Here is a 19521-nt window from a genome sequence, read left to right as displayed (position 1 = left end):
CCACGTGTGTAAAGGTGACAGTGTGTGCACCGTGTGGGTCTCTTAGGCTATATTTCACAGAATACTTGTTCACTGGGTTATGATTTGAGTTGGATGTATCTATGAAATTGTGGTGTGTTAGTACCTCCTATGAATGCTCACAGTGACAGCGTGGGGTGTTTATTAGTACTTGGGAATACATCTTTAAGGTTTACTTTGTAGCCCTACACGGTGAATTAGTGTTCGTTATCCCGCCAGAGAGTAATTCAGAATAGCATAGTGAAGTGCTTATTTATATTCAATTATGATTGCAATGTTGAGAGTGTCCACTAGTGAAAGTAGGATCCCTAGGCCTTGTTTCTAAGCATTGAAACACTGTTTCCAACAAGTTATGTTGCATGTTTACTTGCTGCCATATTTATTTCAGATTGTTATTACCACTCATATTCATCCATATTACTTGTATTTCACTATCTCTTCGTTGAACTAGTGCACCTATACATCTGACAAGTGTATTAGGTGTGTTGGGGACACAAGAGACTTCTTGTATCTTAATTGCAGGGTTGCTTGAGAGGGATATCTCTGACCTCTACCTCCCTGAGTTCAATAAACCTTGGGTGATTCACTTAAGGGAAACTTGCTGCTGTTCTACAAACCTCTGCTCTTGGATGCCCAACACTGTCTACAGGAATAGAAGCGTGCGTAGACATCACGCCTCGTCCGGGAACGATCTCCATCGGGTCAACGAGGACATGCATGGCGGCCAGGGGATTTCGGTTTTTTATTGTTTGAGCTTGGGATTTGGGGTTTTTCGGATAGGGGAGGAGGAAGAGGAAGGAACAGCCCGCGTGCTTGGCGCGTGGCGGTGTGCTTGAATTTCAAATTTTTGTGAAATGTTTAAGTTCCCCGCTACAATTTTGCGGGTTCTCTTGACGCGCCAATGCGTCCCGCCGGGCAGCTTATGGGCCCCAGTTTCAGTGAGACATGTAATGACTAGTCACATCAGTAAGTTCAGTGTGTAATAAAATATGTTACCCCTCCCCTTATGTAGCCCCCCTTCTCTCCCGATCCAGTGCCGACCGATGCAAGCCGCTAGCTTGATCCCCTCCTTTCGCCTCCACCATCCAGGCATCCAGCTTGGAGGGGCAAGCTGCATCTAGACCAAGCGGATTAGGTAGTACTAGTAATGTTCTTTCCTTTCTCGATATCGGTTCTTTTTGCTCACCTCGAGATCTTGCGCATCTCTTTCCTATTATGGGCGAAGGGGTGTCTTTCTGGTCACCCTCACGCTGGGAGTGATTGATGGGGGTGGGGGCGGGGGCTACCTTTTTCTTGGATTGGGGTGTTCTTCCTTTATTTGTCGACATTTGCAACCTTTGAAGTTTCTGCTGATCCTCACTATATCTTTTTCAGCTTATACAGAAAGGAAAGACCTCGGGGGGACAATGGAGCGTAAGGCCACCACGCATGTGGGCAGTTGGCTGAGCCTGAGCTGCGTCCCCATCCCCGCAAAGCAGGTACTCCGTTTGCTTGTCCACTCTTTTCCTTTTAAGTGTATGTCTGCATCCTCAATCTGTTCCTGTTCTGGAATATGTTTAAAGTAGCGCATGTCTTCAGCTGTTTGTGCGTAAAGCCTCTGTGACACCATGCTCTATATTCTATGTATAAGGTTGGTACCACCAGGTTCTGTGCTGAGGCTATGAGGAACGAGAATAGCGCCCCACCTCCTGCAGGAGCATGGCCCGATCTGCAGCACAAGAAGCGAAATGCCACTGCTGAGCTGGGCAGGGACCTCCGAGGGGTAATTTTTTTAACCAACTTACCATGATGTAGTCTGAATCTGATACTCCCTCAGATCCAAATTAATTGACTCAACTATCTGTAGATACGGATGTATCTAGATGTGTTTTAGATCTAGATACTACTATCTCCATCCCAAAGCTTAGGGCTTATATTATTTTTAGAAAGTCAAACTATACCATGTTTGACTAAGCTTTTACCAAAAATCATTAACATGCAAAATACAAAATTAATATCATTAAATAGATAATGAAATATATTTTCCTACGGTATCTACACAATATTATATTTGTTGATAGAATGTTCTAAAATTGGTCAAACTTAACTTGTTTTGACTTCTCAAAAATAAATAAGCCTTAAGCTTTGGGATGGAGGTAGTACATGCATATCTAGATAAAGCTGAGTCAACTAGTTTTTTTTTGTCTGTCCATAGCTAGTGTTCATGGTGCAAAAGGCTAACAGGATCCACTATATGCATCAGTCTATCTCATACAGTAATTCAATATCACTGCTGAGGTCTGCCTTTTGCTATTCATATGCAGACTGAAACTTTAGGGCCTTTACTCAAAAGGAAGATCAAAACTGCGGCTGATCAGGCTACCAGTATGTTGATGCCGCCCCCATCTTCTAAATGCCTCTACAAGCACAAGGCCACACGCCAGCTGGGTGGTGACCTTTTAATGAATATGGTATATTTTCTTAATCCACAAAACATGCCTTGATTTTTGTCTGTTTATTGTCGGTTTTTTCTAATGCTTGCCAAAAGTTTAGAAACACCAAATTCGTTTGCTTACAATCATCATACAGTAATGTCCATCTACTCTCCAGTTCCCCTAACCCAACAAAAAATGATGTTAATTACGATTTTTAGATTAAAAGAGCACCATTAGGCTCTGTTAATTACGACTTTGAGATTAAAATGTCATTTGCAATTGTTAATTACAATTTTGAGACAAATGATTAGTTTAACCTCGATCTCTTCTGCTCTCCATTTTTCCCAACCGAACAAAAATGTAACCATTCCATTCCTCTGAAATGGAACCATTCCATTCCATTCCACGCTGTTTCGAACCGAACACACCCTTGCATTGTTGTGAACTGTTGTCCATACACAGCCATACCCTTCCACTTACATCCAGCACTACATGCATCAGTCTGTCTCAGAGTCATTCAATATCACTGCTGAGATCTGTTCCCATTCTTATGCAGGTTGAAACTGCTGCGCCTTTACTCAAGTGGATACAAAATGAGGCTGATGTGGCTGCTGTGAGGACGATGGTGCCGGCACCATCTTCCGAAAACCTCTACAAGCACGAGGCCATGGGCCAGCTGGGTGGTGACCTTTTAATGAATCTGGTATATTTTCTTAATCCACATACATGATTTTATTATTATCTGTTTAATTACTGTTGGCTTTGTCTAATGCTTACCAAAAGTTCAGAAACACCGCGTTTGCTTACAATCATCATACACTAAATTTTCACTTTTCAGTCTGTCTCATCCAGTATATAAACTGTTGAGTTCCGTTGGCTTCTTTTGTAATCATTTGCATTGTTGTCAACTGTATTCTATGCACAACCCTATTCTTCCACTTACATCCCGCACTATATGCATCAGTCTGTCTCATAGATTTATTAAATATCAATGAGGAGTTCTGTTGCTATTCATATGCAGGATGAAACTTCTGTGCCTCTACTCAAATGAATAAAAAATGATCCTGATGAGGCTGATGTGAAGACGATGGTGCCGCCACCATCTTCTGAAAACCTCCTCAAGCACAAGACCACGGGCCAGCTGGGTGGTATCCATTTCATGAAGCTGGTATATTTTCTTAATCCTCATACATGATTTGATTTTTGTCTGTTTATTGTCGGCTTTGTCTAATGCTTACCAAAAGTTCAGAAACACACACAACCCTATTCTTCCACTTACATCCAACACTATATGCATCAGTGTCTCATAGATTCATTTAATATCACTGCCGATGTCTGTTGCTCTTCAATTTTCATATGCATACTGAAACTGCTAAGCCTTCATTGGTCAAAAGGATTGCAACTGCTGCTGATGAGGCATCTGCAGAGGCAGCCACCAAGTTACTGTCAGCCCCACCTTCAGGATGCCTATATAAGCTCAAGTCCAAGGACCAGCCGGGCTGTAACCATCGAAGGGTTCGGGTATATTGTCTTAAGCCACATATACATGCCATGATTTATGTCTGATATTATCACCGGCTATGTCTAATGCTTTTTGGAATTCGGAAACACCAAATTAGCATGCTGATATTCATCATACACTAAAATTTCACTATTCAGTTTGTAACATAGTGTTATGCACTCGCTTGTCAACATTTGCATTGTTCTGAACTATGCAGTTTACACAACCTAATTCTTCCACTTACGTTCAGCGCTACGCACCAATAGTACCTCCCATGTTTCCTTCACCATCCCGATGCCAAGCTTGCAGGAATATGGCGGGCCCATGTACATACCCCACATATAACACCTCCTATGGCTCTATCTACCTTTCTAATAACACCTTCACAGAGTTACATGTATGTATTCTCAGTGGTTTAGCATGAATTGGCATATAGTAAAGTCTTATTTTTAGTCTTCCTGCTTCTTACATTAGTATCAATTTTCACATGTAGACTGTACCTTGTGAACTTCGTCCAATGATTAACCAGATGTATCCGCATGAAGGGTCTTTCACTATGCATGGCAATGGCAAATTGATGAACACCTACACGGCCTATGAGGTGTATGTCTACAAGACGCAGGCCATCACATATTTGTATGGACATGATTGGAGAAAGTTTGCTTTTGACTACGGTCTGAAGAAGGGCGACGAGTTGAGGATCAGAAACTCAAGCGGGCAGATATACGTAACTGCTTACAGAGTTGGAGACACTTCCAAATATATAATATGTAACTTTTTTGTACTCATATCCTTTGATTACTGCATTCCGAGCAGTTGTTCTAAACCATTCTCTCTGTTCTAGCTTGCTAGGTTTAACATGATCAAAGCTGCAGATCCCCTGATGGAACAGGAGCGGATGTCACAAAGGCACCCACACCAGCACCGGCACCGGCTTCCCACTCTCCTGCATCAGCACCGGTTCCTGTAGCAGCTCCGTTTACTGCATCTACCCAGCAGGCCCCTACATCAGCATTGGTTCCTGTAGAGGCCCCATATACTACACCTGCCCGGCGAGGCTCCTCGCATCGGCATTGGTTCCTCTAGAGGCACCGTTTCTGCACTGCCCAACGGTCTCCTGCATCGGCACCGGTTCCTCTAGAGGCACTTGTTTCTGCACCTGCCCGGCGGTCTCTGCATCGGCACCGGCTCGTGTACCGGCCCAGGCTCCTGCACCTGCCCCAGCCAGATCACTGAGGTCTCAGCTCATTGCTGTGGCCACCCGTGTGGTGACCAGGACGCATCTGAAGGCTATGTTCGTGAGTATCTGACAGCATAACTGCCCTTATCTTGATGTCTTCTCTGCTCAAAGTCTCACATGGTTCAGTGTATTGGTGCCATTGACTAATTTTTTGTGGTATCTCTTGCTTTGAATCAAAAATTGCCTAAAAGTATCTCCAAGGATCTCGTCATGGAGAGTGAAGGTCTCACCGTGGAGGGACGGTACTCCGTCAGTCCCATAGATGGCCGCTTGGCTGTTACTTCCAGGTGGAAAAAGTTCATTGACGGTGCCAAACTTCGCATTGGATCAAAGTTGAAGGTCAAGATCTTTCGATGCCGCTGTGACATGCTGGTCATAAAGTTCACGATTGTCTAGTTCTGTTGTCCCATGAGCCCTTAGCAAATGCATTTGTACTTATACTTATATAAGGTTATCATATCTGAACTGCTAATTAATTGTATCGGTGGTAAAACTATAGCAAGATTTTGCTCTTAGCAAGTATGTATGTATGATCAGCTATTATGATAACTAATGTTTGTGTTCATCTTAATTTGCATTTCCGTTTTAGAAAAAAACTTAATTTATATTTTGGCTGACCTGTTAGAGAACTATCAGATTGAACCCACAACATGATTCAAATAGATTCATTACACCGAGCCACATGTCTTGACCTTGCTATACACTACGTCCATTAATAAGTGCAAGAGGGCTTACCTGAGCTGCCTGAACCACGGCAGATTCGAATCCACCTTAGCTATCTAGAAATACAACCTTTGCAGAAATAGGATTTGTAGTACGGGGAGGCTGACATTGGGGACCCATGAGCTAGCAGCGTCGTCAATGTTTTAAAGGCGCAGGAGATCGAAAGAAAAAATAAGCCAAAAATCAGTTGGTAAACAAAATCCAAGAAAAGAAACATTTACCTTTCTGAGAGGATGACATGCGGGACCCATGAGGCAGCAGCATCCTCAACTATTCCAAGGCGGCAGGGGATCAAAAGAAAAAAAGGAAATAGCCAGAAATTAATTAGGGTCAAAAATAAATCAATCAAAGGAAACTTTTATTGTTCATAGAGGATGACATGTGGGACCGACCTGCCAGCTGCGTCGTCATCGTTTCAAAGGGGCAGGGGATCAAAAGAAAAAGGCAAATTGCCAGAAATTAGGGGTAAAAAATAAATCCAACAAAGGAAACTTTTATTGTTCATAGAGGATGACATGCGGGACCCATGAGCCAACAGCTTCCTCAACGTATCAAAGTCGGCATGAGATCGAAAGAAAAAGGCAAGTGACCAAATATCAGGAGCCAAAAATAATCCAAGAAAAGAAACTTTATTGTACATAGAGGATGACATGCGGGACCCATTTTGCAGCAGCGGTCTCAACGTTTCCAAGGCAGCACATGACCAAAAGAAAAATGAAGTAGCCAGAAATCAGGGGGTGAAAAAAATCCAACAAAAGAAAGATTTCAATTGGGCTGCATCTGGACATCTAGGCCTTCGAACTATCCTGCTGGGCCTTTTGACTCGTACAATTTCAGCCCACTCCAAAATAGGAAAGTTCGGATTTTTCTAAAAAAAACAGGAAAGTCCTATGGTTCGCAAAAACAAAAACAAGGAGATTCAACATATAGGTTTGTTTATGTAAAAATAAAGATTTAATTTATCCGTTTGCAATAGCTCAGAGTGAAATACACTGTTTATTGTCTGCAAAATAATCAAGATATCACATGTTTCTTGTACGGGGAGGCTGACATCGGGGACCCATGAGCCAGCAGCGTCGTCAACGTTTTAAAGGTGGAAGGGATCGAAAATAAAAAAAATTAAAAAATCAGTTGGTGAAAAAATCCAAGAAAAGAAAACATGTATAGTTCTGAGAGGATGACATGCGGGACCCATGAGGCAGCAGCATCCTCGACGATTCCAAGGCGGCAGGGGATCAAAAGAATAAAAAGGAAATAGCCAGAAATTAATTAGGGGTCAAAAATAAATCCATCAATGGAAACTTTTATTGTTCATAGAGGATGACATGTGGGACCGACCTGCCAACAGCGTCCTCATCGTTTCAAAGGGGGCAGGATCAAAAGAAAAAAGGAAAATAGCCAGAAATTAGGGGTAAAAAATAAATCCAACAAAGGAAACTTTTATTGTTACTAGAGGATGACATGCGGGACCCATGAGCCAGTAGCTTACCCAACGTTTCAAAGGCGGCATGAGATCGAAAGAAAAAGGCAAGTGACCAAATATCAGGAGCGAAAAATAATCCAAGAAAAGAAACTTTATTGTACATAGAGGATGACATGCGGGTCCCATTTTGCAGCAGCAGTCTCAACGTTTCAAATGCGGTTTGAGATCAAAAGAAAAATGAAAGTAGCCAGAAATTAGGGGGTCAAAAAAACTCCAAGAAAAGAAAGTTGATTGTACATAGAGGATGACATGCGGGTCCCATAAGTAAGCAGCTTACTCAACGTTTCCAAGGCGGCAGGGGATCAAAAGAAAAAGGAAATAGCCAAAAATCAGAGGGTGAAAAAAATCCAAGAAAAGAAACTTTTATAGTACATAGAGGATGACATGTGGGTCCCATGAGCCAGCAAGTTCCTCAACGTTTTCAAAGGCGGCATGAGATCGAAAGAAAAAGGCAAGTGACCAAAAATCAGAGGGTGAAAAATAATCCAAGAAAAGACACTTTTATTGTACATAGAGGATGACATGCGGGTCCCATTTTGCAGCAGCGGTCCCAACGTTTCAAATGCGGCTTGAGATCAAAAGAAAAAGAAAGTAGCCAGAAATTAGGGGGTCAAAAAAACCTCTAAGAAAGGAAAGCTTTATCGTTCATACAGGCTGACATGTGGGACCTATGAGCCAACAACTTACTCAACGTTTCAAAGGTGGCAGGGGATCAAAAGAAAAAGGAAATAGCCAAAAAATCAGAGGGTGAAATAAAATCCAAGAAAAGAAACTTTTATTGTACATAGAGGATGACATGCGGGCCCCATGAGCCAGCGGGTTCCTCAACGTTTCAAACGTGGCATGAGATCGAAAGAAAAAGGCAAGTGACCAAATATCAGGAGCCAAAAATAATTCAAGAAAAGAAAGTTGATTGTACATAGAGGATGACATGCGGGTCCCATGAGTTAGCAGCTTACTCAACGTTTCCAAGGCGGCAGGGGATCAAAAGAAAAAGGAAATAGCCAAAATTCAGAGAGTGAAAAAACCCTAGAAAATAAACTTTTATAGTACATAGAGGATGACATGCGGGTCCCATGAGCCAGCAGGTTCAACGTTTCAAACGTGGCATGAGATCAAAAGAAAAAGGCAAGTGACCAAATATCAGGAGCCAAAAAATCCAAGAAAAGAAAGTTTATAGTACATAGAGGATGACATGCGGGTCCCATTTAGCAGCAGCGGTATCACCGTTTGAGAGGCGGCAGGGGATCGAAAGAAAAAGGCAAATGACCAAATATGAGGTGCCAAAAATAACTCCAAGAAAAGAAACTTGATTGCCCATAGAGGATGACATGCGGGTCCCATTTAGCTGCAGCGGTATCACCGTTTGAGAGGTGGCAGGGGATCGAAAGAAAACGGCAAGTGACCAAATATGAGGTGCCAAAAATAACTCCAAGAAAAGAAACTTGATTGCTCATAGAGGATGACATGCGGGTCCCATTTAGCAGCAGTGGTCTCAACTTTTCCAAGGCGGCACGGGATCAAAAGTAAAAGGAAGTAGCCAGAAATCAGGGGGTCAAAAAAATCCAAGAAAAGAAAGAATTTTCGTTCATAGAGGATGGCATGCGGGACCCATGATCCTGCATCGTAAAAGGCCCGATCGGAGAGCGTTGGACAAGATGGCGCGATCGAGAAAAAAAACAATGCTAGAGAGGCTCCCATCTGGGCCCTACATCCCTGGGCGATGCGGATTTGCGTTGACTCGGCCGGCGAACCCGAGTATTCATCATGCACCACGTCCCGGGCCACCATACGCGACGTTTTGGCCGTTTTCGTCGGGCTATGTGGCTTCAAAAACGAGAAAAAAAAAGTTTTGAGATGCACCACGGAGAGACCAAAAATCGTCGGCCATGGTGCACCAGCAACCACGGCGCGACTTCAACTTCGTCGGCTATGGAAACTTTTCTTGTAGTGTAAGAAACAACAAGTTAAAATACAATACAATACAAGGCAAACAAACAACACGGTTGACATAATTTTGAAAGAACCATGGGCAGATATAACAAAGAAACCAGTTAAGCCACATGCCTCTTAGAACAAACCAAACTAGAGCATGGTGATAATGTATACAATGAACCATGCAACTAGACATCATGTGCCCAATAACGAAGCCAGGTCACTACACAGAAGAAATCTAGCAAATAGCCAAATACAGTCAAAAGGTGTGCATGTTGGATTGGATACAATTAGGAAAATTGTGTATGATTGATTGAAGCATGACTCAGATAGTGCCTTAGACATCATAGAAGGTCAATGCCACAATTAATTGTATGGCTTGTATGAAGTGCCATAACATTTAAATTAAGCATAACGAGGCATTGCTTAATCTGAGAACTAAGTGCTATCTCAGTGGCAAGGCTTGCGAGTGCGCAGCCAGCCCACCCAGGTTCGAGTCCCAACGGGACCGAATTAAACAGGGTGTTATCTAGCACGTATAAATTTCCTGATGGAGAGGTCTCATCATCCATCTCACAACGTATAGCCAAGGGAGGGAATCTTCCCACGTTGGTCAACGTTTAGGCATTGCTTAATCTTGAATTCATGATCAAACTCAAACAAAAAGGGCAAACAACCAGTAGCACCATGTGCATCATGTATAATAGATTACTAGAGAATGAATGAAGCAATTCAACCTGGAGCATGTTATATAAACAACCAGATCATTTGAATATGGAAATACCACATCATATCAATGGGACTCAGAAAATCAAAGCTAGACATTTAAACAAGCAATATAACTATTCTGTTCATCATGTTTCAAGTAGAACAGGAAGCTAGGTTAGCAATAAAGCAATCATGTTTCAAGTAGAATAGGAAGCTAGGTTAGGAATAAAGCAATAAAAAACACAAAGTGCATCATTTCAGCTAGGATCATTTCTATCAAGCTTCATGCACTAGCCATGGAACAATAGGCAAACTCAATGAAGCAACAGGCAAAAAAATAACATAATAGAATTTCAGGACTTGTATTAACATAGCCAAAGCATGTAACTTATACCCAGGCACGCCGGATGCTAGATGGGTCAAAGGCAGTGTACAATGTTTCATATGGTCATTGTTTATATTTTATTAGATTCCATTAGGCAACTTAGGTAGTGCAACATACAGAAAATGATGCAATTGAACTAAGCACGGGAGGTAAATTAACATTCCAAAAAAACAGGGAACCGATGTGAGCTTTTTTTGAGTCACACGGACCTCATCGGGTACTTGGACGAGAAGAACCCGGTGCCTCACTCGTTTCTCCTCTCGCATGAAGGAGAGGCCAATTGTAAACTGAAACAGGATCCAAGATATAGAAGTTTGCATTAAGCAATATACAAAAAAACATCAGGTACTTACATTATTATATGCGAGCTTTACTCTACGTTTCTAAGTGGTGCCTGTTGCACGTGTAATAACAACAAACAGTTACGAGTCACGACTTTGCTATAATTAAATTGACACCAAATAGTAGTAGAAGCATTATGACGTGCATAAACATGTAATACAGGATCGCAGAAAGATATCAAACATGAGGTAACTAGAGCAGTAGCCTACGGCCAAATAGTGAGAAATTGTAATCGTGTCAATTGTGGACTTGTATAGCCTACCCCAACTTGTTTGGGAATAAAGGCTTTGTTGTTGATGTTGTCAATCGTGGACATGTAGAGCATTCAACGACTCATGATCGGCGACTCATATTTTGTAGAGTTTCAGCGAATGCCACTACTAGAAAAAGGCCTAGCCGTAAGATCACTAGCACTGGCGCACCCCTCTAGTGGTGCTCCACTGCTATATAGCGATGACGCACCAATAATAGGTGCTCCACTCGCTACAAAAATACTAGTGGCGCACCACGAGCAACCATGCGCCATTGCTATTTGTTTTTCCCGATCCGGCTCCACCCCAGATTTAGCAGTGGCGCATCTAATATAGGTGCTCCACTACTATCTCAACTAGCAGTGGCGCACCTATAAATAGTGCGCCATTGGTAAGTGTGAGGCTAGATTATAAATCAGGTTTAGAGATAGTAGTGGCTATGTGCGCCACTGCTGCGTCAAATAGCAGTGGGGAACGTACATGTGGTGTGCCACTGTGCTACACACACACCGGCCCAGTAGCAGTCCCACGCCACGCTCCCCACCACGCAGACGCCACCTGCCCCCACCACGCACGCCGCGACGCCTCCTCGATCTCTCCAATAATTCCCCCAAGTCCTGCACAACACATGGCCTGGCCTGGCCTCCACCATCCTCTCTCCAATAATTCCCCCTTCTTCCCCGTAAGCCCCTTCCCCATGGGGAATCCCACGGAGGAGAAGCCTCGCAGCGGTGATGTCTACGTGTGCTTCTATTCTTGTAGACAGTGTTGGGCCTCCAAGAGCAGAGGTTTGTAGAACAACAGCAAGTTTCCCTTAAGTGAATCACCCAAGGTTTATCGAACTCAGGGAGGTAGAGGTCAAAGATATCCCTCTCAAGAAACCCTGCAATTAAGATACAAGAAGTCTCTTGTGTCCCCAACACACCTAATACACTTGTCAGATGTATAGGTCCACTAGTTCGGCGAAGAGATAGTGAAATACAAGTAATATGGATGATTGTAAGTAGTAATTACAATCTGAAATAAAAATGGCAGCAAGAGAACATGTAGCAGAACTTGTTGGAAATGGTGTTTCAATGCTTAGAAACAAGGCCTAGGGATCATACTTTCACTAGTGGACACTCTCAACAATGATCACATAATAAATAAATAACTTCTCCTCACTTGTGCTACTTTCAAACACTCTCTTGTTGGATAACAAAGACCATTCATTGTGTAGGGCTACAAGAGCACCCTCAAGCCGGAGTAAACAAGCTCCACAACATCCGGAGTTCATATTAAAGTAACCTCTAGAGTGCATAATAGACCGTTGCAATTTAGACCGAGTACTAACATAGCATACACACTCGTCACCAATAGCTATGAAAGGGGGAATAGATCACATCAATACTATAATAGTAATAGTTAACTTCATAATCTACAAGAGATTACAATCATAACCTACGCCAAGTACTACATGATGCACACACTGTCAACTTTACATCATGGAGGAGGAATAGACTACTTTAATAACATCACTAGAGTAGCACATAGATAAATAGTGATACAAAGCTCATGATCACATAAAGATCACACCATGGGAGAGAGAGATGAACCACATAGCTACCGGTAGAGCCCTCAGCCACTGGGGAGAACTACTCCCTCCTCATCATGGGAGACAGACAACGGCAATGAAGATGGCGGTGGTGTCGATGGAGATGACTCCGGGGGCAATTCCCCGTCCCGGCGGCGTGCCGGAACAGAGACTTCTGTCCCCCGAACTTGGCTTCGCGATGGCGGCGGCTGCGTAACTTTTCTCGTATCGTGGCTTTTTTTCTTTAGGATTTTTGCGACGGAGAGATTATATAGGCGGAAGGGCAGCCTCGGAGGGGTCCCGAGGGACCCACACCATAGGGGGGCACCCCCCTGGCCGCGCCGCCATGTGGGGTGGGGCCCCCTTGGCTCCCCTCTGTCCCCTCTTTGGTGCTCTGGAACCTTCCGTGGAAAATAAGGTCTTGGGCTTTTGTTTCGTCCAATTCCGAGAATATTTTCGGAAAACAGGAACTGGCACTTCGAGAAGATTTCTGGAACCAAAAACAGCAGAAAACAGGAACTGGCACTTCGGCATCTTGTTAATAGGTTAGTTCCGGAAAACGCATAAAAACATCATAAAGTATGAACAAAACATGTAGGTATTGTCATAAAACTAGCATGGAACATCGAAATTATAGATACGTTGGAGACGTATCAAGCATCCCCAAGCTTAGTTCCTACTCGCCCTCGAGTAGGTAAACGATAAAAAGAATAATTTCGAAGTGACATGCTACCAACATAATCTTGATCAACACTATTGTAAATCATATGAGATGAATGAAGTGATTCAAAGCAATGGTAAAGATGATGATTAAACAAGCTGAATCATATAGCAAAGACTTTTCATGAATGGTACTTTCAAGACAAGCATCAATAAGTCTTGCATAAGAGTTAACTCATAAAGCAATAGATTCTTAATAGAAGGTTTTGAAGCAACACAAAGGATGATTAAGTTTCAGCAATTGCTTTCAACTTGTAACATGTATATCTCATGGTTAGTTGTCAACATAAAGCAATATAACAAGTGCAATAAGTAAACATGTAAGAATCAATGCACACAGTTGACACAAGTGTTTGCTTCTAAGATAGAAAGAAGTAGGTAAACCGACTCAATATAAAGTAAAAGAAAGGCCCTTCGCAGAGGGAAGCATTGATTACTCATGTGCTAGAGCTTTTTATTTTGAAAACATGGAAACAATTTTGTCAACGGTAGTAATAATTCATATGTGTTATGCATAAAACCTCTTATAAGTTGCAAGCCTCATGCATCGAATACCAATAGTGCTCGCACCTTGTCCTAATTAGCTCGGATTTCCATGGATTATCATTGCATTACATATGTTTCAACCAAGTGTCACAAAGGGGTACCTCTATGCCACCTGTACAAAGGTCCTAGGAGATAGATCGCATTTGATTTCTCAGTTTTGATAGATCTCAACTTGAGGACATCCATACCGGGACAACATAGAAAACAGATAATGGACTCCTCTTTAATGCTTAAGCATTCAACAACAGATAATATTCTCATAAGAGATTGAGGATTAATGTCCAAAGCGAAAACTTCCACCATGATACATGGCTTTGGTTAGCGGCCCAATGTTCTTCTCTAACAATATGCATACTCAAACCATTTAATCATGATAATCACCCTTACTTCAGACAAGACGAACATGCATAGCAACTCACATGATATTCAACAAAGTAAAAAAGTTGATGGCGTCCCCAGAAACATGGTTACCGCTCAACAAGCAACTTATAAGAACTAAGATACATAGCAACATATTCATCACCACAATAGTTTTTTAGGATACTTTCCCATGAGCTATGTATTGTAAAGACAAAGGAATGAAATTTTAAAGGTAGCACGTAAGCAATTTACTTTGGAATGGCGGAAAAATACCACATATAGGTAGTTATGGTGGACACAAATGGCATGGGTTTTGGCTCAAGGTGTTTGGATGCACGAGAAGTATTCCCTCTCAGTACAAGGCTTTGGCTAGCAAGGTTGTTTGAAGCAACACAAGTATGAACCAGTACAGCAAAACTTACATAAGAACATATTGCAAGCATTATAAGACTCTACACCGTCTCCTTGTTGCTCAAACACTTTTACCAGAAAATATCTAGACTTAGAGAGATCAATCATGCAATCCAAATTTCAACAAGCTCTACAGTAGTTCTCCACTAATGGGTTTAAACTAAATGACGCAAAAGCTTAAACATGATCTATGAGAGCTCAAAACAATTGCCAAGTATCAAATTATTCAAGACAATATACCATTTACCACATGAAGCATTTTCTGTTTCCAACCAAATAGCAATCAACGAAGCGGTTTTCAACCTTCGCCATGAACATTAAAGTAAAGCTAAGAACACTAGTGTTCATATGAAAAAGCGGAGCGTGTCTCTCTCCCACACAAGGATGTTTAGGATCCGATTTTATTCAGAGAATGAAAATAACAAAACGAAAATGAAAGCACACAGACGCTCCAAGTGAAGTACATAAGATGTGACGGAATAAAAATATAGTTTCACTAGAGGTGACCTGATAAGTTGTTGATGAAGAAGGGGATTTCTTGGGCATCCCCAAGCTTAGATGCTTGAGTCTTCTTGAAATATGCAGGGATGAACCACGGGGCATCCCCAAGCTTAGACTTTTCACTCTTCTTGATCATAGTATATCATCCTCCTCTCTTGACCCTTGAAAACTTCCTCCACACCAAACTTAAAGCAAACTCATTAGAGGGTTAGTGCATAATAAAAATTCACATGTTCAGAGAGGACACAATCATTCTTAACACTTCTGGACATTACCCAAGGGTACTGAAAGTTAATGGAACAAAGAAATCCACTCAACACAGTAAAAGAGGCAATGCGAAATAAAAGCCAGAATCTGTTAAAACAGAACAGTCCGTAAAGATGAATTTTTTAGAGGCACTTAACAGGCTCAGATGAAAAAGCTCAAAACTAATGAAAGTTGCGTATATCTGAGGATCACGCATGAATTTTCGCAGATTTTTTTGATTCTTCTACAAAGAGATCTACTCAAATTCGTGACAGATAAGAAATCTGTTTCTGCGCAGAAATCCAAATCTAGCATCAACTTTCTATTAGAGACTTTACTTGGCACAACAATACAATAAAATAAAGATAAACAGTAGTAACAGCTTCCAAGACGGAACAAAACAGTAGCAAAATAAAAACATGGGTTATCTCCCAAGAAGTGCTTTCTTTATAGCCATTAAGATGGGCTCAGTAATTTTAATGATGCTCGCGCAAGAAATAAGAGTTGAAGTAAAAGAGAGCATCAAGAAGCAAATTCAAAACACATTTAAGCCTAACCCACTTCCTATGAAAAGGAATCTTGTAAATAAACAAGTCATGTAAGTATAATGCAACAAGCATAGGAAGGCAACACAAGCGCAACTTCAATATTCTCAACATAAAGAGGAGAAACTTAATATTATTAAGATGCATATAACCATGTTTCCCTCTCTCATAATAACTTTCAGTAGCATCATGAACAAACTCAACAATATAACTATCACATAAAGCATTCTTATTCACATGCATAAAAATATCATTACTCTCCACATAAGCATAATCAATTTTATTAGTAATAGTGGGAGTAAAACTATCATAACCATCATTGTAATCATCATAAACTGCAGGCATGGTATAATCATAATAAACTTTATCCTCCATAGTAGGTGGCACCAAAATACCACTATCATTATAATCATCATAAATGGGAGGCAAAGTATCATCAAAGAAAATTTTCTCCTCAAAACTTGGGGGACTAAAAATATCATGCTCCTCAAAACCAGCTTCCCCAAGCTTAGAATTTTCCATAGCATTAGCAACAATGGTGTTCAAAGCATTCATACTAATAACATTGCCATTAGCATGCATATAAAGTTCCATAGGTTTTTTAATTTTCTCTTCAAACACATCATGTCCTAATTCAAGATAAAGTTCATAAAGATCTCTCATTTTTTTGTTGTTTTCCATTAAGCCTAACTAGTGAAAATAAAAACAAGAGACAAAAAGATATAATTGCAGGATCTAAAGGAAATAGCTTTGAGCACTCACACACCGGCAACAGTGCTAGGAAATAGCTTAGTAGTGGGAGGATGTGAATACCTTTTACCTTACCTCCTCGGCAACGGCGCCAGAAAATAGCTTGATGTCTACGTGTGCTTCTATTCTTGTAGACAGTGTTGGGCCTCCAAGAGCAGTGGTTTGTAGAACAGCAACAAGTTTTCCTTAAGTGAATCACCCAAGGTTTATCGAACTCAGGGAGGTAGAGGTCAAAGATATCCCTCTCAAGCAACCCTGCAATTAAGATACAAGAAGTCTCTTGTGTCCCCAACACACCTAATACACTTGTCAGATGTATAGGTGCACTAGTTTGGCGAAGAGATAGTGAAATACAAGTAATATGGATGATTGTAAGTAGTAATTGCAATCTGAAATAAAAATGGCAGCAAGAGAACATGTAGCAGAACTTGTTGGAAACGGTGTTTCAATGCTTAGAAACAAGGCCCAGGGATCATACTTTCACTAGTGGACACTCTCAACAATGATCACATAATAAATAAATAACTTCTCCTCACTTGTGCTACTTTCAAACACTCTCTTGTTGGATAACGAACACCATTCATTGTGTAGGGCTACAAGAGCACCCTCAAGCCGGAGTAAACAAGCTCCACAACATCCGGAGTTCATATTAAAGTAACCTCTAGAGTGCATAATAGACCGTTGCAATTTAGACCGAGTACTAACATAGCATACACACTGTCACCAATAGCTATGAAAGGGGGAATAGACCACATCAATACTATAATAGTAATAGTTAACTTCATAATCTACAAGAGATTACAATCATAACCTACGCCAAGTACTACATGATGCACACATCTGTCAACTTTACATCATGGAGGAGGAATAGACTACTTTAATAACATCACTAGAGTAGCACATAGATAAATAGTGATACAAAGCTCATGATCACATAAAGATCACACCATGGGAGAGAGAGATGAACCACATAGCTACCGGTAGAGCCCTCAGCCTCGGGGAGAACTACTCCTCCTCATCATGGGAGACAGCAACGGCGATGAAGATGGCGGTGGTGTCGATGGAGATTACTCTGGGGGAATTCTCCATCCCGGCGGCGTGCCGGAACAGAGACTTCTGTCCCCCGAACTTGGCTTTGCGATGGCGGCGGCTGCGTAACTTTTCTCGTATCGTGGCTTTTTTCTTTAGGGTTTTCGCGACGGAGAGATTATATAGGCGGAAGGGCAGCCTCGGAGGGGTCCCGAGGGACCCACACCATAGGGGGGCGCCCCCCCCCCCCTTGGCCGCGCCGCCATGTGGGGTGGGGCCCCCTTGGCTCCCCTCTGGCCCCTCTTCGCTGATCTGGAACCTTCCGTGGAAAATAAGGCCTTGGGATTTTGTTTCGTCCAATTCCGAGAATATTTCCTGTGTAAGATTTCTGGAACCAAAAACAGCAGAAAACAGGAACTGGCACTTCGACATCTTGTTAATAGGTTAGTTCCGGAAAACGCATAAAAACATCATAAAGTATGAACAAAACATGTAGGTATTGTCATAAAACTAGCATGGAACATCAGAAATTATAGATATGTTGGAGACGTATCAAGCGGCCGGCTTCGTCTCCCACCCACGTGCGCGCCAGCCGTCCCCCCATCACGGCGACACCGCGCCTCGCCGCCTCCATCTGTCGTCCCACGTGCGCCCGGTCGGCTCCTCCCGCCCCTCATCACCCCCATCCCCCTCCTCCTCCCCGCCGCCGCCGGCTACCCTCTTCGCGCTCCCCTACCTCCAGCGCACCTTCCTCCACCCTCTCCGCCTCCCTGCACCCGCGCCGCGCGCCGGCGACCATACCCTTCCTCATCGCCGCATGCGGATTCGGGTTAAACATCCTCAACGCCTAGTGCAAGCCCGCTCCTGGACGCTCCCGCCCCCCGCCGCCGGCCCCGCGTCCGCATCCGCCTTCGCGCTCGCCCGCTGCCTCGCCGGGGTGGCCCTGTTTGCGTGGGGGATGCGGGTCAACGTCGCGGCCGACAGGCACCTCCTAAGGCTCGAGGAGGCCGGCGGCGGGTACAGGATCCCCCGCGGCGGGTGGTTCGACGCGGTCACCTGCCCCAACTACTTCGGAGATATTGTCGAGTGGATCGGCTACTGCCTTGTGGCGTGGTCGCCCGCCTCCTGGGGCTTCTTCCTCTACACATGCGCAAACCTCATGCCAAGGGCCATGGATCATCGCCAGTGGTACCTCAACAAGTTCGGCGCCGAGTACCCGGCGAACCGCAAGGCCGTCATCCCCTACATCTACTAGCACTCCTCTGTAAACTTATGTGGGCCGTGGAGAAAGCGAGGAGAGTTGTGATCCTCTTCTAGTCTTCTTCCTTACTATTGCTTGTAATGATGCTCGGGCACCACCGACGGCCGTCGACGCATCCCTCCACCGGCGACATGCGTGTGCAGGAAGCCGACATGCGCCATCCCTGTAGAGCAGGGACCTGATTGCTTTTTCGTTTTTCTTTTAGGGATTTAGTTGCAAAGTTACATAATGGTTGTATTTTTGGTAGTGTAATAAATGTTGAGTATATTTTAGTTTTCTTACCTTGGTGAACCGAGAGAGCATCGTCCGAGCAGCAGAGAGACACCGTGAGCCACCATATGGGGCACAATTCTTTTTTTTTGTTTTTTTCTCATACTAGTAGTGGCGCACCATTTAGGACCCTAATGGCGCACCTCTAGGTTGTATCTGTGGCGCACGTTAATGCTACCTGTGGTGCGCCACTGCTATGAGCCATATCTATGGCGCACGAGTGATGCGCCACTGCTAAGAGTTAGCAGTGGCGTGATATTAGTGGCGCACCACTAGTGCGCCACTGATAAGCAAAACAGGTGCGCCACT

At 43.0% G+C, this 19521-nt stretch overlaps 1 pseudogene; it reads left to right on the top strand.

The window, feature by feature from the left end:
• Positions 1-10932: 10932 nt before the first annotated feature.
• Positions 10933-18936, top strand: LOC124695919 (annotated as a pseudogene).
• Positions 18937-19521: the final 585 nt, after the last annotated feature.

Source organism: Lolium rigidum, chromosome 3 (genome assembly GCF_022539505.1).
Source record: "Lolium rigidum isolate FL_2022 chromosome 3, APGP_CSIRO_Lrig_0.1, whole genome shotgun sequence".
Lineage (NCBI taxonomy): Eukaryota > Viridiplantae > Streptophyta > Magnoliopsida > Poales > Poaceae > Lolium > Lolium rigidum.
This window is presented reverse-complemented; position numbering and strand designations above follow the sequence as displayed.